Source organism: Oncorhynchus clarkii, chromosome 13, assembly GCF_045791955.1.
Source record: "Oncorhynchus clarkii lewisi isolate Uvic-CL-2024 chromosome 13, UVic_Ocla_1.0, whole genome shotgun sequence".
Lineage (NCBI taxonomy): Eukaryota > Metazoa > Chordata > Actinopteri > Salmoniformes > Salmonidae > Oncorhynchus > Oncorhynchus clarkii.
The window spans coordinates 45,352,959-45,360,053 of record NC_092159.1 but is presented as its reverse complement, the minus strand read 5'-3'; the positions used below and the strand labels follow the sequence as shown (position 1 = coordinate 45,360,053).

Genomic DNA, 7,095 nt, shown 5'->3' with positions numbered 1-7,095 from the left:
AGTACAAGACTGATTCCTTTGTCTGTGTGAATGCCTGCCTGGTCGTCTGTGTCTGTGAATGCCTGCCTGGTCGTCCGTCCATCCGCCCGCCCACCCGCCCGCCCGCCCGCCCGCCTGCCTGCCTGCCTGTCTGCCTGTCTCTGAGCAGGGTCCTAATGCTTCATATCAAGCGATTTACTGCAGGCAACTGGGAGCCAGAGAAGGTGGATGATCCCATGTCCATCCCTGCAGAAATAACCCTCCCAGCCGTATGTGGGAAGACAGCCCATGTCCAGTATGGAGCCAGGTTGGTTTACACTCTGTTTGGGGACATTGCACATTGAGTAGCCAACACACACCATGATTTTCACACACTAGATATTTATTTTCAATGCCATCAATTTACACAGGGCAAGCTCCCTGGGGAAAAACAACATGGACAACAAACCTGCAAACTCCCCGAAAGGCACCCTTGATAGACCAGGTAGGACATTGTGTTACTGACATCATGCATAATACCCTCTCATGAAACAGGACTGTTGAGGAAAGCAAGTCGGAAGATGAAGTTAAAAGTATATTTGTTGATAGGTTTCCACTTCACTTTCTGGTTTGTATTTACACTATATTTGATATACCCCCACCAGCTTCAAATTCCTCTGAACAGCTAGAGAAACCAGCTGACAGTGAGGAAAAGCAGCAGGCAGCCGCTGTGGTGAGGAGAGAGAGAGAGAGAGAGAGAGAGAGAGAGAGAGAGAGAGAGAGAGAGAGAGAGAGAGAGAGAGAGAGAGAGAGAGAGAGAGAGAGAGAGAGAGAGAGAGAGAGAGAGAGAGAGAGAGAGAGAGAGAGAGAGAAATAGAACAGATAACAGATAATTAGATCCAGTTGAGATAGTTGAGATAGTTGAGATAGTGGGCGGATCAAGATAAGGCAGTTATAGAAGGCACCCCTATCCTGTAGACAAAATAACAATCCTATTATTAAATGTGTTTCCTTACAGAGACACCAGCCAGACAATATCTACAAATTGTCAAGTGTGATCTCACATCTGGGAGACAACATGTATACAGGCATGCAGGTATGCAGGCACGCAGGTATGCAGGCACGCACACACAATTCTGAAAGCTTAATGTACACTCTATTTTGTTTCCCTTGTTCCCCAGGCCACTACATCAGTGATGTTTTGGACAGCCGTGGCAGTGGGTGGCTCTGCCTGGATGACGCACATGTCTTGAGGACAGATGAGGCCACTGTGCTGAAGGCGATTGCACAGACTGCCTACATCCTGTTCTATGTCTGCAGGTAAGGCTCTAGGCCACAAATTTGAGAAGAATGTCACAAATGGAGTCAATGACGACAATCAGTCATCAAGAAGAAAAAAAAGTGTTTACCAAAGCTAGAAAGATGATTCATTGACCACGCATTAAGAGTTATCCCTTTAACCTGTAATCCTTCTGTATGTGTTATATTTCAGACATTGTATGTACATGTAAGATCTCCCTGTCATTTATCATTGAAGTGGAGCAGGTGAAGGAGACCAGGCCCCTCACTACCAGGAGAAGGACCAGGAGAACCCATCATTAAACTCAGGGAGAGGCACAGTGCTCAGGAACCACCTGGAGTAGCACCTACCACACACCAAGAAACATCAGATGAATCAAATTAGGCTGCCCTACACCACCCTCAACTGCCTTAGACCACCATAAAGCTGCCCTAGACCACCATCAGGCTGCCCATCACCACCATCAAGCTGCCCTAGACCACCATCAGACTGCCCTACACCACCATCAAGCTGCCCTAGACCACCATCAAGCTGCCCTACACCAACATCAAGCTGCCCTAGACTACCATCAAGCTGCCCTACACCACCATCAAGCTGCCCTACACCACCATCAAGCTGCCCTAGACCACCATCAACTGCCTTAGACCACCATCAAGCTGCCCTAGACCACCATCAATTCTCCCTACACCACCATCAAGCTGCCCTACACCACCATCAAGCTGCCCTACACCACCTTCAAGCTGCCCTAGACCACCATCAGACTATCCTAGACCACCAGAACACCAGGCTGCCCTAGACCACCTGGACATCAGGCTGCACTAGACCACCAGGCTGCCCTAGACCACCAGAAGAAACAGCCTACACCACAAAGCATGTACCCACTCTAGGCCATCTACTGTATGTTTACAATTATATAAATATAAAACATCTCACCGACCTAGTGCAATTAATGTTATTTTACTGTACATGGTAGTGAATAAATGTACCTACAGTGCATTCAGAAAGTATTCAGATCCCTTGACTTTTTCCACATTTAGTTAAGTTACAGCCTTATTCTAAAATGGATTAATTTATTTTTTCTTCTTCTCATCAATCTACCCCATAATGACAGCAAAAACAGGTTTTTAGATTTTTTTGCAAATTTATCAAGAAAACATAAAGCTAAACTATCACATTTACATAAGAATTCAGACCCTTTACTCAGTACTTTGTTGAAGCATCTTTGGCAGCGATTACAGCCTCAAGTTTTCTTGGGTATGACGCTATAAGCTTAGCACATCTGTATTTGGGGAGTTTCTCTCATTCTTCTCTGCAGATCCTCTCAAGCTCTGTCGGGTTGGATGGGGAGCATCGCTGCACAGCTATTTTCAGGTCTCCAGAGATGTTCAATCAGGTTCAAGTCCGGGCTCTGGCTGGGCCACTCAAGGACATTCAGAGACTTGTCCCCAAGCCACCCCTGCGTTGTCTTGGCTGTGTGCTAAGGGTCGTTGTCCTGTTGGAAGGTGAACCTTCGCCCCAGTCTGAGATCCTGAACGCTCTGGAGCTGGTTTTCATCAAGCATCTCTCTGTACTTTGTGCCGTTCATCTTTCCCTCGATTCTGACTAGTCTACCAGTCCCTGCTGCTGAAAAACATCCCCACAGCATGATGCTGCCACCACCATGCTTCACCGTAGAAATGGTGCCAGGTTTCCTCCAGACATGGCGAATGGCATTCAGGCCAAAGAGTTCAATCATCAGGTTCCTGATAGCTCAGTTTGGCCAGGCGGCCAGCTCTAGGAGTCTTTGGGGTTCCAAACTTCTTCCATTTAGGAATGATGGAGGACAATTCCTTCGACCTCATGGTTTGGTTTTTGTTCTGACATGCACTGTGAACTGGGACCTTATATAGACCTTTCTTATACAGGCCTTTCTAGTCGACCTGGCCGGGTTATCCTGGAAGGATATTGATCTCATCCCGTCAGTAGAGGATGCCTGGTTATTTTTTTTAAATGCCTTCCTACCCATCTTAAATAAGCATGCCCCATTCAATAAATTTAGAACCAGGAACAGATATAGCCCTTGGTTCTCCCCAGACCTGACTGCCCTTAACCAACACAAAAACATCCTATGGCATTCTGCATTAGCATCGAACAGCCCCCGTGATATGCAGCTGTTCAGGGAAGCTAGAAACCAGTATACACAGGCAGTTAGAAAAGCCAAGGCTAGCTTTTTCAAGCAGAAATTTGCTTCCTGCAACACTAACTCAAAAAGTTCTGGGACACTGTAAAGTCCATGGAGAATAAGAACACCTCCTCCCAGCTGCCCACTGCACTGAAGATAGGAAATACTGTCACCACTGATAAATCCACTATAATTGAGAATTTCAATAAGCATTTTTCTACGGCTAGCCATGCTTTCCACCTGGCTACTCCTACCCTGGTCAACAGCACTGCACCCCCCACAGCAACTCGCCCAAGCCTTCCCCATTTCTCCTTCTCCCAAATCCAGTCAGCTGATGTTCTAAAAGAGCTGCAAAATCTGGACCCCTACACATCAGCAGGGCTAGACAATCTGGACCCCTTCTTTCTAAAATGATCTGCCGAAATTGTTGCCACCCCTATTACTAGCCTGTTCAACCTCTCTTTTGTGTCGTCTGAGATTCCCAAAGATTGGAAAGCAGCTGCGGTCATCCCCCTCTTCAAAGGGGGGGACACTCTTGACCCAAACTGCTACAGACCTATATCTATCCTACCCTGCCTTTCTAAGGTCTTCGAAAGCCAAGTCAACAAACAGATTACCGACCATTTCGAATCTCACCATACCTTCTCTGCTATGCAATCTGGTTTCAGAGCTGGTCATGGGTGCACCTCAGCCACGCTCAAGGTCCTAAACGATATCTTAACCGCCATCGATAAGAAACATTACTGTGCAGCCGTATTCATTGATCTGGCCAAGGCATTCGACTCTGTCAATCACCACATCCTCATCGGCAGACTCGACAGCCTTGGATTCTCAAATGATTGTCTCGCCTGGTTCACCAACTACTTCTCTGATAGAGTTCAGTGTGTCCAATCGGAGGGTCTGCTGTTCGGACCTCTGGCAGTCTCTATGGGGGTGCCACAGGGTTCAATTCTTGGACCGACTCTCTTCTCTGTATACATCAATGATGTCGCTCTTGCTGCTGGTGAGTCTCTGATCCACCTCTACGCAGACGACACCATTCTGTATACTTCTGGCCCTTCTTTGGACACTGTGTTAACAACCCTCCAGGCAAGCTTCAATACCATACAACTCTCCTTCCGTGGCTTCCAATTGCTCTTAAATACAAGTAAAACTAAATGCATGCTCTTCAACCGATCGCTGCCTGCACCTGCCCGCCTGTCCAACATCACTACTCTGGACGGTTCTGACTTAGAATACGTGGACAACTACAAATACCTAGGTGTCTGGTTGGACTGTAAACTCTCCTTCCAGACCCACATCAAACATCTCCAATCCAAAGTTAAATCTAGAATTGGCTTCCTATTTCGCAACAAAGCATTCTTCACTCATGCTGCCAAACATACCCTTGTAAAACTGACCATCCTACCATCCTCGACTTCGGCGATGTCATTTACAAAATAGCCTCCAATACCCTACTCAACAAATTGGATGCAGTCTATCACAGTGCAATCCGTTTTGTCACCAAAGCCCCATATACTACCCACCATTGCAACCTGTACCCTCTCGCTGGCTGGTCCTCGCTTCATACTCGTCGCCAAACCCACTGGCTCCATGTCATCTACAAGACCCTGCTAGGTAAAGTCCCCCCTTATCTCAGCTCGCTGGTCACCATAGCATCACCCACCTGTAGCACGCGCTCCAGCAGGTATATCTCTAGGGTCACCCCCAAAACCAATTCTTTCTTTGGCCGCCTCTCCTTCCAGTTCTCTGCTGCCAATGACTGGAACGAACTACAAAAATCTCTGAAACTGGAAACACTTATCTCCCTCACTAGCTTTAAGCACCAACTGTCAGAGCAGCTCACATATTACTGCACCTGTACATAGCCCACCTATAATTTAGCCCAAACAACTACCTCTTTTCCTACTGTATTTATGTTATTTATTTATTTTGCTCCTTTGCACCCCATTATTTTTATTTTTACTTTTCACATTCTTCCACTGCAAATCTACCATTCCAGTGTTTTACTTGCTATATTGTATTTACTTTGACACCATGGCCTTTTTTTGCCTTTACCTCCCTTATCTCACCTCATTTGCTCACATCGTATATAGACTTGTTTATACTGTATTATTGACTGTATGTTTGTTTTACTCCATGTGTAACTCTGTGTTGTTGTATGTGTCGAACTGCTTTGCTATATCTTGGCCAGGTCGCAATTGTAAATGAGAACTTGTTCTCAACTTGCCTACCTGGTTAAATAAAGGTGAAATCAAAAATAAATAAAATAAATAGATGTGTTCCGTTCCAAACCTTAGTATTTCTGTTTTTTATTTTGTATAAATTTGCTACAATGTCTAAAAACCTGTCTTCACATTGTCATTATGGGGTATTGTGTGTAGATTGATGATTTTTTATATCCATTTTGAATAAGGCTGTAACATAACAACATGTGGAAAAAGTCAAGGGGTGTGAATACGATCTGAATGCACTGTATAAGAGGCAATCTCTATCATTCATTCATGTTGGGTAAAAAGAGGAAAAAGTTAATATTACAACAATATTGTGTGTCTGTGCACAGTCTATCTACGCACTCCCTCAGGGTTTTAATGTAACCACAAATACAATGAAGTAATGGAACAATGAATGGCAATGTAACATAGACCATACATCACATATCAGTTTGGAGACAGTCTTGACCCACAACTACTGTGGGAAAGACTAAGAGGACATCAATGTGTTGCACAAGAAGAAGAAAAACATTTTTTTTCTATAATGGATATGTTTATTGGTCTTTTACAACAACAACAAAAAAAGTCTAGAAATAAAAGGAGATAATGAATACCTGGTCATCAACAGCCAGTCCACTAATAATAACAACCTTCAGGATGTTAAAGCTTTGAGCCCAATGAAATTCTACTTTCTGCCTGGCAGACAGAAGGCTCCATAAATCATTCTGTTATAACACTGGTTCACACCAACACGATGGGAGAGGTGCTTATGGTATAATATGACACTAAAGCTATGAAACTGGTTCAAACACTATACACTTTTTTCCCCCTCATGTCTTTATTGAGAAGTGTCTTTCAAAAGAAACAGATAAACCTTTTTTCACCCAATTTGTTCTGGCTTAAAATAATAATAAAGGCCTCAAATATGAAATTAGTCATTTACAAAATGGTCATTTATGTTTAACATTTAATAATCAAGGCATCAACAAGTGTGCATATTCAAATTGATTGATTGCTCTACCCTGAACCACTGAATTAAAACCAACGTTCTAACACTCAATAAAACTTCAATAAAAGATGAATTACCCTTCTGTAAATCATGCTAATATTATTCAGCCATTTGAAATGCATTGAAATGAAGGTGACACGAGATGTCAAAGAGACCTTTTTGAGTTAAGTATTTTGTACATGGTACAGAAAACATAACTGAATAGCCAGAATTATACATAGCAATATTATAGTATGTCAAGCACACATTTGGTCTGTCTTTCTAAAAAAAGGGCCTTTGCTCCAAGTCTGACAAACCTAATTCCACACATTATCGTACACCACTTAAAGTAGATTGATATGTCAAATATAAAATGGTTGGTAATTGGACAAGGTTATATTGGTAAAGTTAACAGGGTCTTTTGCTGGTCATATATATAGGGGGAATGCTGAGGCAACATGGCGTGGTACAATCT

At 43.8% G+C, this 7,095-nt stretch overlaps 1 protein-coding gene across 2 annotated transcripts in view; it reads right to left on the bottom strand.

Annotated features, from left to right (window-relative positions):
- Positions 1-7,095, bottom strand: part of LOC139364864 (myosin-10-like) — a 252,191-nt gene that overhangs the window by 136,989 nt on the left and 108,107 nt on the right. The window lies entirely within an intron of this gene.